The sequence below is a fragment of the Microtus pennsylvanicus genome, chromosome 6 (assembly GCF_037038515.1).
Source record: "Microtus pennsylvanicus isolate mMicPen1 chromosome 6, mMicPen1.hap1, whole genome shotgun sequence".
Classification (NCBI taxonomy): Eukaryota; Metazoa; Chordata; class Mammalia; order Rodentia; family Cricetidae; genus Microtus; species Microtus pennsylvanicus.
The window spans coordinates 67089855-67108122 of record NC_134584.1 but is presented as its reverse complement, the minus strand read 5'-3'; positions in this window follow the sequence as shown (position 1 = coordinate 67108122).

Below are 18268 nucleotides of genomic sequence, written 5' to 3'. Positions count from 1 at the left end.
ACCTAAATCCCAAGGGATAGTGGAATAATTTTCAACAATATAAAAACAAAGTAACTTCTTTAAGATTAGTTGGGGGGAAGACTTAAGATTTGTATTTTAAGATTTCAAATTTAATTGACTTCACGACTGTGCAAAAGGTTAATAAAAAGGAGGGGGATTTTTTTTTAACTAGAAAAATAATTAGATCTCATTTGGAGAAAATTAAAATTGTATTCTCAAAAATAATTTGTGAATTTAAAAGAAAAATGAAAATATAAGCTGTTAAAATTAGACTTACTATGTAGTTTAAATTATTGACCCATGAGCCCAATTGTATACAATTCTGTGATTATTTATATTTCTGTAATTATCTTAGAAAGTCTGGGATCTTCAGGGCCTCTCAGAACCTTTTAAGTACACAGACCTAGAATAGCTAGGGTATTGTTTAGAGGTAAATTATTATTATTATTATTTAATCCTAGGGATCAGACCCAGCACCTGGTGCACACTAGGCAGGCCCTCTACCACTGAGATGTCGGTGGGGTTGGTAGAGTGGGGACTGGTGAAAGTCACAGGGGAATAGGAAGCCTGGTGGGACTCTGATGGCAGAGAAAGGACTGCCAAGTCATTACTGGCCTGTGGGCTCAATTGGTTTGCGTCTGAACTTGGATGTCTGAGGTCCCTGATGCACTGGAGGTAAGAATTTTAAGTTTCGATTAATTTGAGTATTTATACAAGCCCTCCATTCATTTGGAGGAATTATAATCTGAGGGTTTCTATGACTCATACACTGCTAACAGCTGGTTGAAATAAGCGTAAAAATGATGATCTGTATATTTAGCTACTTGGGTAGTTAGTAAGGTCCAGAGGTTTTGTTTATTTTTCAGTTGTCAAGATCCCTTTGCTTCCTACCATCTAGTAAGGTCTCCACATTTAAACGGCTAATTGAGATTAAAAATAAAAGACAAAAATTCTTAACTTACTTTCCATTTTATAATGTATACTTTCATTTTTTTCAAAAATAGGCTAGTGGCAAATTTCACAGATGTATTAGGATTATTAAAAATAAAATGCCAACTAGAGTGAGAAAAACAAATACAGACAACTTTCGTTATTTGAGATCGGTTAAAGGAATCTTCAGACAACCACAGTTAGACAGTAGAGACCGCCAGATTTCAGGTCTCCAGAATCAAACTGTTGGCCTTCAGAGGGTTCCTCTCCTCCGCCTTCTGCCGCTGCAAAGTGTTCCCATCAGCTTGTTCCAGTGCTCCAAATTTAGGGAAAAGATGAGAGCCTCGAGGTAATAGAGCTTTGAGTAGAACGTGACCTACAGTATGTTTGTAGAGTGCCAGTCACATACTCATGGCTCAGTGACATACTTCATACACCACAGAAGCATGAGCCAGACATGGTGGTTCTTGCTGGTGATACCAGTACTCAGGCCAATGCAGGATTGCTATGAGTTTGAGATTGATTGTGCCTCGTAGTGAAATTTCAGGCCAACCTGAGCTACAGAGTTGGCTGTAGTTCAGTCCCATCCTCTCCAAATATGCTAAGATTTTATATTATTTGACCTACTCTCTTTCAATATGACTCAGGGATTCTGGTGGGTTAAGCTCCAGATTAACTTTATGATTAACTCCCCAGGGCTGACTCTCTGACTAAGGGAAGCCAGATTCGGGCTGATGTAGTAGAAGGCACCTACAGATAGTGAGCAACAATAGGACCATGGCCCAGAGAGGACTGCCAAGTATTGACTGCTCTGAGTTCAAGGGATTTGCATTTATTTCCACAGATAAGGGCTGTTGGGGTTCTCCAGGACCTTTTAGGATACAAGAAGCAGTTTATTCTTCTGAGAATTTCTGTTGTTGCTCTGAGCTGGCAACACATGTTGATTTGCAAAAGGGTACAGAGTGAAGCCTGAGTTTCACAATGCTTTGAAGCGGTTGAACTTCTGGGTGGGCGTCCCATAACTGATGAAATGAATGGGAACATGTGTTTCTGATTTCACTTCCAGAACTTCTGTTTCCCTCATCCATAGGAGTTGGCACACGTAGCTCTGATATTTAGGATAGAATATTGCCCAGTGTAACCTAACAATGCACACAATCTCTTGGTGATTATCGTGGGAGTTTTCAGTGAACAATGACACTTCTGTCTCGCTTCAGAATCATTTGTCTTATGTGGACAAGAATATAGACCAAGTACAACAAGTCTTGGCTAGATATCCGTAAATCTAGCTTTAAAAGACATGCGCATTGTAGATTGTATTAACTCTTCATTGCAGGTTCATGTTTGGGGGAATTCTTAGGGTAAAGGTAGTTTGATTTCTGCAATTCTGAGTATTAAGTACAAATTTACATGTAGAGATGATACACCAACCTTTATCCTGCCCTCTGTCTTCATCAGGCATCGTTTCTCTTACAACTTTGACTACACAGTTGTTCCAAGAAGAACACCTTATCAGTGCTCACACTGGAACTGTTATTTGGAACCACAGAAAAATGGGACACATATATTCTCAGTCTCCACCAGGGGGACCTATTGCTGCAACTAAAAAAAAAATCTGAGGGAGAACTTGGCATTTTGTGAGACAGTTATATGCTATTATAGTTTTTATTTTGTTTGTGTTTTATGTTGTTGGGGATTGAAATAAGAGCCTTGTGTATGCTAGGGAAGTGCTCACACACTGAGTTATACCCAACACTACAGATGTTATTTTTTAAAAAATGTATACACCTGTTTGAAAAAAAAACTTTTATATTTCACATAATGGTATTTCATGTTCTTTTACCCTACAGAATATGTAATTAGATACACAAATAATCTGAAGCTTTTATTTGTTAGTGCCAATCTTTTTAAGTAGGATAATTATGAGATCAAGGTATAGTAAGTCTTTGAGAATAATTTGTATTTAAAATATTACATAATTACATGTAGAAAACAAGAAAAATATTTTAAAAATAGTTTCTAACTTTTCCTAATTCACTATATTTTATTCTGTTTGTCTGACATGTAAAAATGGTTTTTCTGAAACATTTCATACTATTTATACTGACAAAATGGGAAAGATCTATAACCACAAAATGAGTAAATCCACATCCCCCATACTTTTAGTTATGAGGACATTTTATTTTGTGATTTTAGATTTTGTATATTTCTCAATATCAAGTACTCTGTTAGTTTATACTTCTTTTTTAAATATTCTCTATTTTTATGGTTGAAATATTGTTCGTGAGAAGCCTCTAATTTTTATATTGTGTGTGTTCTTACCTGACTCATCTGACCAGCTCCATCCTGAGTCTATTGATTAGAAACACTTTATGTTGTGGTCTCAGTAGTGAACAGTTTGTGAGCATAGTGAAGTGTCCTTTCCCTCCTTTTCAGATGAGGAAATAGGGCAGAGAATGATCACAGTCTTTGGCTAATGTGACATTTTCTGCCTAGTGATTTTAAGGCCAACATTCTTCTAAAGTATACAGTTGATTAATAACATAACCCAGAAACAGGCTAACTGTTGATTCAAACATGCTTCCTGAACCAGCTAGACTAGTGAGCGTGTAATGAGAGTGTGAGTGTGTGTATGTGCTGTGTGTGGGAAATGCCTTGCCCTGGGCATTGCTTTCTGATTATTTTCATTGTCCTTACTAAGTATAAATATGTAGTTTACATGGAGAGGGGATATTTTTATGTACTGTAGTTCTATATTTGGCTCAGCAGTGTTGGGATGATACATTTAAACTAATGCTTACACTCATACACAGCATTCATAACATACACCTTAATGATCAACTATAAGCACACAATGCAACTGAAGCTCAACAAAATGAAATATATCTTTTTAGTTCGTTTGATTTTTGAGACAGGGTTTCTCTGTATAATAACCCTAGTTGTCCTCTTGCAAACCAGGAACTCACAGAGATCTGCCTGCCTCTGTCTCCTGAGTACTGGGATTAAAGGCATGCACCACCATTGCCCGGCTGAAATATATCTTAAGACATAAGACATTTCATAAGGGAATGTGAAAATGTTTTGGAAACCCGTTTTTCCTATTTATTTTTGTGAGGTAACTCTGTTCGATGCTAGGAATGAGTTAAATAAACAAAAACCAAACCCAGATACAGTTTTACTGTTGTGGTTAAGAATTAGTGTAACCCTCATGTAGAGTGATTGGCAACATACCACTTGACAGGACATGTTTATTGAAGCAGCCTTTGTCTATATGTCAAATTAGTTTTGTTCAAGATTGTTTACTAAAGGTATATTAGAGCAAAGATTAGAGATAAATCAAGTACCCTGTCATAGAAAATTGCCTAAACAATACACCACATAAAACTTACAAAGAATAAGCATGAGTTTTATGGTGAGGTGTAACGAGTGTCAGACAGTGTGAGATGAAAACTGTAAAGTGTACAAGGGTCCTACAGTAAGCTACCCTCCACACAAGGATATGTATGTAATTTCTCCAAGAAACTCTTCAAGGAGAAAGAGTTAATAAATAGTGGCCCTGTCTGAGATTAGGGATAACAGAGGCAACTGAGAGACAATTATTTTCTTTAGACCAGTGAGAGCATTCTACTTATTTAAAAATGGGAATATGAGAGCTGAGGGGGAGAATACACAAATCATTGTTTTGCTAATTCTAAAGTAGAAGATTGTATGTTTGCTTCCTAAAATAATATTAGATTTTTCAAAAAAAGCATACACCCACAGGACTAAAGGAATGGAAAAGAAGCAAAATTTGGAAGCTAGAAAGCAGTTGAATGAATGATACTGACCTCAGCAGGCCTAGGAAGCAAAATTCTTTGCTGACAGTGGGAAAATCTGAGATGCCCTCACACTGCAAAATAAGCAAGAGGTTCAGGAATTGGCATTTCCAGGTATGTGTGGAAATGGGTTTGGAGATAGAACTAAAAATAGGATAACTGACGAAAATCAGCTATGAAATATTTAAATAAATACCCAGTGGCATAGACACAGCTTCCTTCTTCAACCTGATAGGATATCAGAGGTTTAATTTCCAGAGCAGATAAAATTTTAAAAATGCAGAAACTCTGAATTGAGAAGCACACATGCATGCCCCCCCTCCCCCCAAGCATGCACACGTGTGCGGTGGCAGGGAAGAAGGGCAGTTACTTGAAATTGAATTGAAAACCATGTATTTCATTGTGTATTTGTGTACCGAGCGTCCAGACCTGCTTGACAACTAGAGTGGTGGTGAGCCAATCCAGGCAGAAGATGCTTCCTTGTGGAATCTGGCTTAGCCAGAGAAAAGGAATCTGAGAGGATGCCAGGAGAAAACTACAGGAAATGGGAAAGGGAAGATTTCTGTTGTAGAGACGGTTCTGGTCAGGTAGCAGGGAAAGCGAACAATCCACTCACTGGGAGGAAGAGAGGAAGAAAAGCAGAGTCAGAAATGAGTTTCTCATTCTCTGGCTTTAAGCCTGAGGAGAGTGTTGAGGATCAGACAGGGTGAGAGGAACACTGAATTCCTAGAAGGGACTGCTCAGCAATCAGTATGGGAACTGGACTGAGCCAAACACATCTGGCTTGATCATGGAAGAGATAGGATCTGAGGGATCCTATAGATCCCTGGAGTCTGGAGTAACTGCAATTCCTGTAGAACACAGACTGTGGAGACCCGCAGATTCCCCAGAACATGCGGAACCCCAATGACCACATGGGGCCTTTTACTTGCACTATTGCAAACAAAAAATCCTCTACTCCATTCTCTCAGGAAAGGAAGATGCGGGAGGGCAATGAAAAGCAAAGGCTTTGAACTTAGACGTGATTGAATACATAGAGTTTTAAACACAAGCAAGTTGAGTTACATTTAGCCAATGAGTACGTCCTACTGGAATGGGGTTCTAGAGTCAGAGGTCACTAACATACCGAATTTACTATTTCTTTCCTTCAAACTATTTGAATCATCCATATTTTATGCATTTTACTGATTTTTTAACCCATTGGGGGAGGGGATAACTAGACAAGTGGAGAAAATAAAATTTGAAGATGGAGGGGTGTGGAACCTTCAAGAAAACTATATGTACATGCTCTCAGCATCAGGAGTATGTAAAAGTAAAATAAGATTATTGAGCTAGTCAATTTTCTCCTGACAAGTTTAATGTTTAGTGATTTTTTTTAGTATGAACTCATTTAGCTGAGTGTTTATGATGCATGCATTACAATGCATTTTCATTATGTAAAATTTATTATATAACCATGATTCACACAGAAACATTCTACTGAGCCACTGTTTTTATTTTGTTCACATTATGTTTTTTCCTTACTATATATATATTTAACCAGGTTGAAACAACAGAAAATTTCTACCATTTAAAACAAATATAATCTGCTCAGTGATCAGATTTATTTTCTAATTTCATCACTATAAATCAAGGATATTTATGGTCCCGTGTAGTACTCAGTTAAAACTGAATACATGTATAACAATATTAAGAAATGTTGGCCAAAATGTTGTAATAGCTACTAAAATACATGAATAAATTTTAATATACAGATTGAAAAACCAGACAGACAGTATGTTTCTGAGGCACTGGTATCATTTGAACAGACTCCAGAGTTATGTAGCTGAAGATTAGAGTGTGATTCAGAGACACCCCACTCCACATGCAGCAGCTTCGCCTCCACTAACATTAGTGGAGTTTACATGCACCCGGTCAGAGGCGAGAACTGAAATTTGTTGAAAGGCAAAGGGAGATGATTTTTAGCTTTGCCTAGAGTTCCAGGAGCGTGGACCATATTATTAAAAGCTCTGTGAAAGGCCTTTATTTAGGAACTGGGACGTAGAAGCTTTATATCAAACTGCTACATGTATACTGCGTTTGGGCTGTCAGAGAAAAGGGAGCTAGAAAAACCAAAGGCTTTGTGAAAGGCCATTGTGGGATTCATAGAAATGGGAAATAGTGTGAGTTTTGGATGAGAATCTGAGACAAAACGTGACACGTCACTGTGGCTGGCGAGGTCCTCGTGCATATGTGCACACGTGTATGTGTCGCTCGCATGTGTCCAAGCCAGGATTTGAGAAAACAGAATCGTGTTGACTGTTGAGGGGATTTCTTCTCCTTGCTTCAAGATCATCAAATCATTGAATCCAAATGTCCCAGAATAAAGCTTCTGGGGAATCGGAATGAAAAGCCAGTCTGTGTCTCTCCATACATTGCTTCCCAGGAACGGGCTTCTATTAAGCTTATCTAGTTTTTTAGTATTGCCAAAAAAATAAGTCAGATAAGTATTGAACCACATAGACATGGCAATATGCAATAGATTTAGGTTCCTACAGACATAATTGCATTTGAAAACACTTTTGTTTTGAGAAGTGCTTGGGCTATGGACCCATTCATTCATTCAATACATTCCCAGCAAAGTCATACTGGGTGCAGCCACGATTTTGATGCACAGACAGAAGTTTCTGACCTAGTATATTTTTACAAGTGAGCAACTTGTGTTAAAGAATGTGGAAGATGGAGATTAGAGAGGTGGCCTGGTGGTTAAAATTGTGTACTGCTCTTGCAGAAGACCTGGGTGTGGTTGCCATCACCAGTTCAGGCAGCTTCAATCCCAGGGGATCTAATGCCATTCTAGCCTCTGCAGGCACATGCTCATAGATGCATACACTCCACACTTATACCCATAGCTTAAAATAAATTTAAAAAAAATCAAAGAATATAAAGAAATGCTAAAATGTTAGTAAATTTTGAGGTAGTTACTAAGTTTTCTAAAAACTAAATTGCTATTATAAATTCTTAAATATTTGCACAAAATTGATATGCATACTTTCATCGCATCATTTTTTTCAATAAGAAGATTTTTATGTGTATGGTATGTGGCCTGAATGTGTGGATGTATGTGTATATGTACACCACATATATTCCTGGGGCTCACAGAAGTCAGGGCAGTGTGTGTCAGTTCCCCTGGAGCTGGAGTTATGGATTGTTGTGAGCTGTCATGTGGATGCTGGGAACCAAACCCAAGCCATCATTCCAGCCTCTGCACAATTATTTGTAATGCTTCTAAATCATGACCTCCTTAAATGGGCATCAGTTGAAAGTATCACGTGCTAAACATTTTTTGTGTAAGTGATGGAGATTTATCCCAAGTTTTGCACTTATGAGGCAGATGATCTGTAGCTGAACTTCATCTCCACCCCTTCACCTCCAGCCCCTGGCATGTACCTTGACTTTTCTATAGATAAGCTCCTCTCACTAGAAAAGTCTGGGATACTTTTAGTTTTCTTGAAACTTCCAGTCCCCTTCTGAAATTCCTGAGCACACATGCCCTTTTGACTTAAACATGAAAACTGGTGGGATATGGAGGGATCTGGTGAAAAGCAAGACTGCCTCTTCCCTCACACCCTCACCTCCTGACTTCGAAAGAACGCCTTTGTGCCTCAACACCTTAGGGATTGTTTGGTGTCTCTGACTTGAATTAACTGAGATGTGGGGTAGATGGTATTGTATGTTTGAGTCACATCTGAGCTACAACTGGGAAGGAAGAAATCTTTCCTATTTCTTATCAACAAATCTGAGGCTAGGTATCATGGATCATGCCTTTATTATTTATTTATTTTTAATTTTTAAATTGATTTTATATACCAACCACAGTTCTCCCTCCCACCCTTCCTCCCATCTTCCTCCCACCCTCCAACCCACTCCCCATCCACTCTTCCAAAAGGGTAAAGCCTCCCATGAGGAGTCAACAAAGCCTGGCACATTAAATTGAAGCAGGACATAGCCCCTCTCCCCCCACATCAAGGTTGAGCAAGGCATCCCACCATAGGGAATGGACTCCCAAAAGTCAGTTCACGTACCAGGGATAGATCCTGGTCCCACTGCCAGGGGCCCCTCACAGACCAAGCTACTCCACTGTCTTCCATATGCAGAGAGCCTACTTCAGTCCCATGCAAGCTCCACAGCTGTAGAGTTTGTAGGTGTAGAGTTTGAGCTCCCATGAGCGTGGTTCGGCTGTCTCTCCTTTAATCCCAGGACTTTGAGGCAAGACTGGGAGAATGTTTCTGAGTTCAAGGTCAGCCTGGTCTACATAGAGAGTTAGTTCCTGGTCAGTCAGGGTTGCATAGTAAGACCTTGTGTTAAGAAAAAGATTAGGTGCTTCAATGTGAGCTATATCATAGTGTATGGACAAGTCATCTGCTCTCTACTCCCTGGATTAAGTGGACTGCAGCATATGTCCTAGCTAATGTAAACCGAGAGAACAGCATATCTGCCAGGGGAGGGATGGTCAAGAGTGTCGCTTCTCAAGCTTCATTTTGTGAAGACACATCTTACACATATAAACCTGGATATTTTAGTAATTTTAAGATTGAAATCCCAGACCATTTATGGTGACACGTGCCTGTAATCCCAACACTTAGATCCAGAGACTTTTGGATCACATGTTACAGGTTAGATTGGGTTATGAGCAAGTTCTAGGTTAGACTAGCCTATAGAAAGTAAGACATTGTCTCTAGGGAAAAACAATGAAACCTTAGGGTTTCACAATTAATTTGTGTATTAATTATCATAGCAGTAATTAAATATGTTGCAATTTAAATTTTTCTATTATTTTTTTTTACATAGTATAGTCTATAATCATATTCTTTGCCTTCGGCCCACCCTTCCTTCCCAAATCCTCCCAACTTCCTATCCACCTAATTTCATGTTTTTCTCTCTTTCAAAGAAAAACCATCCCTCTATTTCCTATTGTTGTTTATTTGCCTTTATCCAGGGTCTCACTGTGCAGTCCTGACTGGCCTGGAGCTCACCATGTAGATCAGACTGGTCTTGCACTTTCAGCCATCCTCCTGCCTCTGCCTCCTGAGGGCTGGCTGGACAGATGTGCACCCAGCTCTATGCTGCTGTATTTTGCAAGTAGCTTATTATCATTTACTCCAATGCAAAAATTAAGGCTAAAATTCTGATTCTTAATAATTATAATTATAAAAGCAGGGCTAGAGAAATGGCTCAGAGGTTAAGAGCACCTTCTGCTTTTTAGAGGTCCTGAGTTCAATTCCCAGCACCCACATGATGGCTCACAACCATCTATAATGAGATCTGGTACCCTCTTTAGGGGTGAAGACATAGGCAGAACACTATACATAACAAATAAATAAATCTTAAAAATAATTATAAAAGCACACATTTTTATTCACTAATCATTACTAAAAAATATTTTTCAAGTAGGCTTAATAATAATTAATAAAAAGTACCTAACTGGTTATTATATGAGTCTGACATAGTTATTGGTCTTTAAAATCTCTAAATCAGTTTATCCTTTCAGTAAAAACATTGCTTTTGGAGTAGGTATGTGATGTGTGTGATTCTGTGTTGACTCCCATGGGAGGCCTGCCTCATTCTGAACGTGGGGCAGTGGATGGAGGGATAGATGGTGAGGGAGGGAGGGAACAGGAAGAGAGGAGGGAAGGGAAACCAGTTGGTATGGAAAATAAATGAAAAAAAAAAACAAAAGAAGTAGGTATGTGAAGATTCTTCCAAACCTTGACCAAGGAGAATGGAGACTTCTTAGTGTCTTTGTTTACATAGATAATAAATGTCAGGCTTCTTATTTACTAATTCTTATAACTGATATTAGCCCATAATTCTTGTCTGAGTTAGCCATGTGGCTCAGTACCTTTTTTGGTGAGGCAGTCACATCTTGCTTCCTCTGCTGCTGGGTCACCTCTGCAGACTGCAGAATCTTCTTCCCAGAATTCTCCTGTTCTCATTGCCCCACCTCTACTTCCTGCCTGGCTACCTGCCAATCAGTATTTTATTAAACAAGTATAAGAAACAAATGATTACAGGGTAAAACCATTGTCCCACAGCAATTTTCTAGAGTACCATTAAAGTTTTATTGCTTTCTTTGGTTTCATTCTTTTTTGTTTTGATGGAAAGAATTATCCCAAAGATCTAGAATTTTTATGGTCCTTTTTGTTCTGATTTTGTTATGATTACAGTCTTATTGAAATAAAGAGATAGGAGTGAGAGTCGGCTAAGAGTAAATGCATGGGAGGTACTGCTTCACAGTAGGAGCCTCCATGTGGGAAGTTTCTTTATGTTCATCGCATGGAGTCATGGTACAACCACTAAACTTCGCACAGTGATGTATAATGACATATGCAGAAAATTGCCTATCAAGGAAGATCACCCAAACTTTTGAGTTCAAGTATTTAGTAGGATTGTATCATATAGGAAAGTGTGATTGAGTCAATGACTGAATTGAATTCAGACTCTAGGCCTGTTCCATCAAGGTAATATCACATGTCTCAAAACCCCAACTCTTTAGTTACAGGATTAATTTTTGAGGAGTAGCCAGGCCCCTGTCCTGTATCATTTTATATAGATTATCAATCACTTAGTGTCTAGTTAGAGTTTCTGTTGCAATAAGAGACAGCATGACCATAGTAACTCTTACAAAGGAAAACCCTTAATTGGAGCTGGCTAACAATTTCAGAAGTTTAGTTCATTATTAACATGGCAGGAAACATGGTGGTGAAGGGAGCAGGCAAAAGCACCTTGGCCTGAGTACTTCCATTTTGACTTCAAGATGAAATAAAGTTCAGGTTCCCAAGACCTAGAGGAGCTGAGACCTTTTAAATGATTGACCAACCTCCTCCTTAAACCATAGAAATTGTTATTACACATCTTTAGTTCTCTAGAAACATATGGTTGTTCCTAACAACAGAAGGACCAAATGCGTCTGGTTGGTTGGACTGAAAGGCTTACATTGTTTGTCAGTTGACAATGATGGAATACTCAAGGAAGCCCTGATCTCTAAATCCTGATTGGTGAAAACTTGAACCGGAACTTGGCAACAAATGTTTGTGAGTTTTGTGTTTATAAACCCCTCTTCTGCTCCTGCTTGGGCTGTCAGGAGAAACACGGCTCCCAAGTCCTTGTCCTGCAGCCCTGATCCATCATTGACGGCTTATGTGATGAATTATTAAAATCTTTGGGACCATAAGTGTTGTCTCCCGCCCTCCTCATGGTGCCTAATGGGTTAGGTGTAAGAGCAGATGTGGCAGACATGGTGCTGGAGAAGGAACTGAGAGTTCTGCACCTGGATCTTCAGAGTGACACAATGGCTTGAGCATCTGGGATGGCATGACACACTTCCTTCAACAAGGCCACACCTCCTTATAATGCCACTCCTTATGGACCTATGGGGGCAACTTTTATTGAAATGACCACACCTGGTTAGTATAAGCCATGAGACTCGTGGGCGATTGCAAAGTTATTCTTGCCACTTAGGAGATTTTCAGGACCACCCTCTAGGAACTGAAGACAAAGGTCAGAAAATTTTCATAGTTACAGCTTAGATCTTGACTAATAATTGCAAAACACTTCCATGAATTCCATTCTCTGACCATCATTTGCCATCCTTTTTCTTTATAACAGCAATAGTCCTTTAACATCACTAAGACATCGGCTCTCCCACCAGGTCAAACCATTTTGGCAGCCATTCTTCTTCCTTTAGTTAATTTACTTAGATTCGTCATAATCTGTTGTTGGTTGTTTTTATAGTCTCATACTCTTTGGGGGGCCTGCCACCTGGTTCCCAAATAAATACACATGGAGGCTTATTCTTTCTTATGAATGCCTGACCTTAGATTGGCTTATTTCTAGCCAGCTTTCCAGATTTTCTTAAATTATTCCATCTATCTTTAGCCTCTGGACTTTTCCCCTTTTCCTTTTTTTTATTTTTACTTGTATCTGAGTATGACTGTGTGACTGTGTGACTGTGTGGCTGTGTGGCTGTGTAGCTGGTGGCTGGCCTATTCTTATCTCACTCCTTGATCTTTCTTGTTTCCCAACCCTTTTTTTTCTCCTTCATTTATTCTCTCTCTGCCTGCCAGCCCTGCCTATCCTTTCTCCTGCCTGCTATTGGCTGTTCAGCTCTTTGTTAGACCAATCCTGTGTTTTAGACAGGCAAAGTAATACAGTTTTACAGAGTTAAACAAATGCAACATAAAAGACTACAGCACACCTTTGCAACATTAAAACAAATGTTCCACAGCATAACAAATGTAATGCATCTTAAAATAATATTCCAGAATAATCCTTCCTAGAAAATTCCTTCATAGGTTTCCTTTTTCTCTTTGATTCATTGCCCTTACTGAGTCAAAACTATATTCCTTCCAGTTGTTTATTTTGGGCCTATAACTGTGAAGCTGAATGTGGTTAGTGAACGATACACAACCTAGCTGATTAGTTTTCTTTGGAACCCAAGACCACAAACCTCTTGTAGGACCTGATGATACACATGATAGCTGTATCTATCTAATCTAGAAGGTGAGAGAGTAAACTGATGATTATTTTTTGTACTTTCCCTTTCATATAATACTTTAAATTCTTTGCATTCGTTTTCTCCCCTAATAATCTGTACAGCTAGTTTATAAAAAATTTAAAGGGAAATTCCATAAAATCTCACTGTCATATCTACCAGCATTTTTTCCAATAACCTCTGTTTTCACCAACATTACAAATAAATTAAAATTACTTAATCTTAAATATACATTCCTGGAAAGAGAATCTTATTGGAAAACCATTCATCTACCATCTATCCATTACTTGATTAACTCTAGGATATGGTGTCAGATCACTGTACATCACTCTCCCTCCTTGATCCTTCTTTCAGTGGATGGAATGGTTTTTCTCAAAGAAGAATGCCCATACTCCATGGCATATATGCTGAGGTAACATAAAGCATGGTAGTATGAGTTCTTTTACTCCTGTTTTTCTGGATTGTTTTAGGATATTTTGAAACAGAGTAGCCTTGGAGGTATACGCTTGGGCATACTTACTAAATTGGCATGGAATAACTTGAGATAGAGTTCAAGAATCTACAATGTAGCAAGTTCCCTAAAGTGATGTTTGTATACAATAAAGTTATCTGTGCTTCTTAAAGTAAAATTGAGAAAGATTTTCAGAGGCAAATTTAGCCAAAAGAATTGACTCATTCATGATTAGGAATGAGGGAGTGCAACACACTCTAAAACTCACGTTTCCTATTTCAGTGCTGATAGCAGTGTTGGTTTTGCCTTTACCTATTACGTTTTTTTTTTTTTTTTTTTTGGTCTTTATGTTCTGCTTTTAGTTCTAATATAATTAAAACTTCATATAACTTTGATTTTTGTACATTTTTTTTTGTTTTTTTGAGACAGGGTTTCTCTGTGGCTTTGGAGCCTGTCCTGGAACTAGCTCTGTAGACCAAGCTGGTCTCAAACTTACAGAGATTCTCCTGCTTCTGCCTCCCGAGTGTTGGGATTAAAGGTGTGCGCCACCATCGCCCAGCTTGATTTTTGTACTTTGAGATTTTATTAGGGGTCTTTTTTGTGGCAATAAAAAAGCATTGGCTTTGAAATCAACTTGCATTCCGTTTCTGTCACAATAGGTGTATGATGACAGCAAATTCAGTAAACTGTGTGATAATTCTCAAGCTCCTCAGCTGTTAAATGCAGATAATGAGGTTTTTGTTAAGATGCCACACATAAAGGCTTACAGTCCTTTTTCCACTTTTTCTTTTATAATTTGTAGCTAATTTTTGTTTGAGATGAATTGAACTTGATTACAGACATTTGTCATATTCAAATTCCCATTTGTGTTTACATTTTTCTAATAGGTAGTTTGACAAAGAGTCAAGGTGTTTTTCTGCTTAATTCATTGTTCTTTCTATTCATAGTACACAGTATTAATCTCTCTCTCTAGGTAAGGACACATACATCAAAGTAGCAAGCTAAGAAATACTCTTGCTCAAATCATTGTACTCTTGATGTCTTCAAACAAATGTTTCAGTCTCGTCCCAGGTTAGAGCAGACATGGTCTTAACCCTCAGGCATCTTAGATTACTCAATGGGAAGACATTGTCGAGTGGAAAGGTAAATAAAAACAGAAGATTTATTAGCATTCAAAGCAACTGTGGAAGAGTTGCTGCAGGTATACCTTGAGATTGCCAGGCCAGGAATATGTGTTGATTCAACTCCCTGGAGAATAGCCAGTTTTTATTGAAACAAATCAGGGTCAGAGCCAGATAGCACAACGTGCTCCTGTGTCCAAGGCAATAGGTGAAAGAATGCTGTTTTTCCCTACTTCAAAGTCATAGGCTGTCAAGTAGACAGTGATGATCAGTCTTGTCAACTCCATTGTACTGAGACAGTCCCAGAAGATTAATAAGGCATAGCAGGGTGTTTCTTGAATATATCAGAGACAGTGATATCATGAGAGCTCTGACCAAGTCAATGGATTAATCATTTAAGGCATTAATAATATGGTGACATTATTGAAAGGTTGGGGAGTAGGACTTGGGCATTGGAGTCAGTCACTGGGGGTGGGAATACCCTTGGACCATATTTTGCTTTGAACTCTTCCTCTTGTATGTTCTAATTTCTGCTTCCTATTGACCAAGAACTGAAGAAAGTACTCCAGCCCATGCACCCACCATATGGTTTCTTCCCAAAGGCAAGGAGTTATGAGATCAAGCTTTCTCATGAAGTTGTTCTCCTGGTTTTCATAGCAATAGTGGAGAAAGTAACATGGACACTTTCCTTTCTGGTATGGAAAATTATTCCTGTGAATTGGAGGATACCATACTCAGTGTTAATTTGTAATCATTATAATAGGCAAACAGAAGGTTGGTTAAAATTATGAAATTGGACTGGAGGGATTTCTCAGTGGTTGTAAGCACTTTCTGCTTTTGCAAAGGACTTGAATTTGGTTTCCAGCATCCACATTGTGACACATATTCATTTGTAACTTGAGTTCTAGGGGATCCAACACTTTGTTCTGGACTCTGTGGGCACTCATATACATATAGGCAAACACTCATATACATAAAGTCAATGTTTAAAAATTATGAAACTGATGACTTTCTTCTTTTCTTTTTAATTGAAAATAGATTCTCCACTCCCTCTAAACCTCCTAGCGCCCTCCCCCCACTTCCTTTATCCCTATGATCTACATCCCCATCTGTTTCTTCTTCAGAAAAGAACAGGCCTCCAAGAGACAATAGTCATACAGGGAAAAACAAGATATAATAAAGAAGGTGAAAGCCCTCATGCGGAGGCTGGTCAAGGCAATCCAATAGGATGTAAAGAGTCTCATGAGCAGGCAAAGGAGTCAGGGATTTACTTGCTCCCACTGTTAGGAGTCTCACAAAACACCAAGGTACTAGCTATAACAGATGCAGCGGACCAGGTGCACACCCATGCAGGCCCCACACTTGCTACTTGAGTCTCTGTGGTGCCAGTGTAAGCCCTGCTCTCTTTATTTGGTGGGCCATATTCTGGTCTCCTCCATCCCCTCGGATTCATACAGTCTTTCCCTCTTCTGCAGGGTTCCTCTATCTCCGAGGGGACAGACCTGATGGAGACCTCCAATTTCAACTCTCTCTTAGCACACTGCCTTCTGCTGATGGAGGAAGCCTCTCTGCCGACAACTTGACAATGCGCTGATCTATAAGTATAGCAGAATACCATTAGGAATCATGTTTCCTCTTTTTGTTTTCTTTCGGTTTTTCGAGACAGGGTTTCTCTGTGGTTTTGGAGCCTGTCCTGGAACTAGCTCTTGTAGTCTCGAACTCACAGAGATCCGCCTGCCTCTGCCTCCCAAGTGCTAGGATTAAAGGCGTGCGCCACCACCGCCCAGCTTCATGTTTCCTCTTTACCACATGGTATTAGATCACATCTTACAAAGTAACTATTTCTGCATTTGTTCTAATTTGTCATTCAGAGATTGTTGGATGGGTTTTATCAGGAACAGTAAAATAAAATTCCAAAGAAAATTGGTGGTGTGAGTTATTTGATAATATAGTGATTTTAAAAAATTCAAGAATAAGTTAACTTTCAGCCTTAAAATGCATGAAGATAATATTGATCAATGACAGGCTACATACATGACAATGGTCTCATAAGATTATAACTGAGCTGAAAAGTTTTTTCATTACCATGACGACACAACACAGCGCATCCTCACAGGTGGTGACTGGTGTGAAAACAAAGTCTGCTGCCCACTGTCCTAAAAAGTACACTGCACACAGTTATGCAGACCAGCAAATACTTTGTAATCAGACTTTCTTTGGACTGCCAGCTGCCGAATAATGACCCAGAGACTTCTTATTAAGTATGAAAGCTTGGCTTTAGTTGGCTTGTTCCCAACTAGCTCTTAAAACTTAAATTAACCCATTTCTATTAATCTACCTTCTGCAACATGGCTTACTACCTCTCCTAAGTACTGTATGTCCAACTTCTTCTGCATATCCTGGTGAGATTAGATTACTTCCCAGAGTTCCTGTCTCTGCCCTGAAGTCCTGCCTATCCTCTCCTGTCTGTCTAGCTGTTGGCCACGTAGATTTTTACTAAACCAGCCAATCAGAAGGTGCCTTAGGGTAAATCAAGATGTGAGAGTTAGCCAATAAGAGGCTAGAGCTAATGGGCCAAGCAGTGATTTAATAATACAGCTTCTAGGGGGGCTGGAGAGATGGCTCAGCTGTTAAGAGCATTGCCTGCTCTTCCAAAGGTCCTGAGTTCAATTCCCGGCAACCACATGGTGGCTCACAACCATCTGTAATGAGGTCTGGTGCCCTTTTCTGGCCTGCAGGCATACACGTAGAAAGAATATTGTATACATAATAAATAAATAAATAAACAAATAAATAAAAAAATGAAGGTGCCTTAGGCAGGCAAGGAAGGACAGAGGCACATGTTCACACAGTGTGACCAAATATCCCACAATACTTGGTAAGCTACTTTGTTTCCTAATGTATTTTTATCATTTTTCCAAAGTGTGCTCTACTTGCTAACCTTTTGGTGTGTGTGGATAAGCTGTAACACACATGTAACAGCTCCATACATCAGTGCTTTCTTTGTTTCCTGAATGCATGGGTTTTTCCTGTACTTGACTTAAGTTGATGTTCTCTTCATTGTTGTCATAGGAACAAGAGGCTATGGCATGAATACCCAAGTCAGTCTGCTGTGCTGATTGTTGGTTTGTTGCAGCAGCGAGGGCTGCATGGGTACACTCTGGGCTGTCCACACAGCGGGAGACCTCACCTAACACTGCGTTCCTTAGAACATCATTTGGTCATGAGCAAAGGGTGACCTACTTACATTGGTTTGAATTTGCCAGTTTTTTTTCTTTCTGCTTTTTCTTGCCACAAGCACACTTAAAATTTTGCAAGTTTTCTACCTTCTTTAGTTTATTTGCGTTTTTATGTGATTTGTAGGCTGTGTTGTAGGAACTCTCTAACAGAGAAACATGAAGGGTTAAGTTATAAGCAT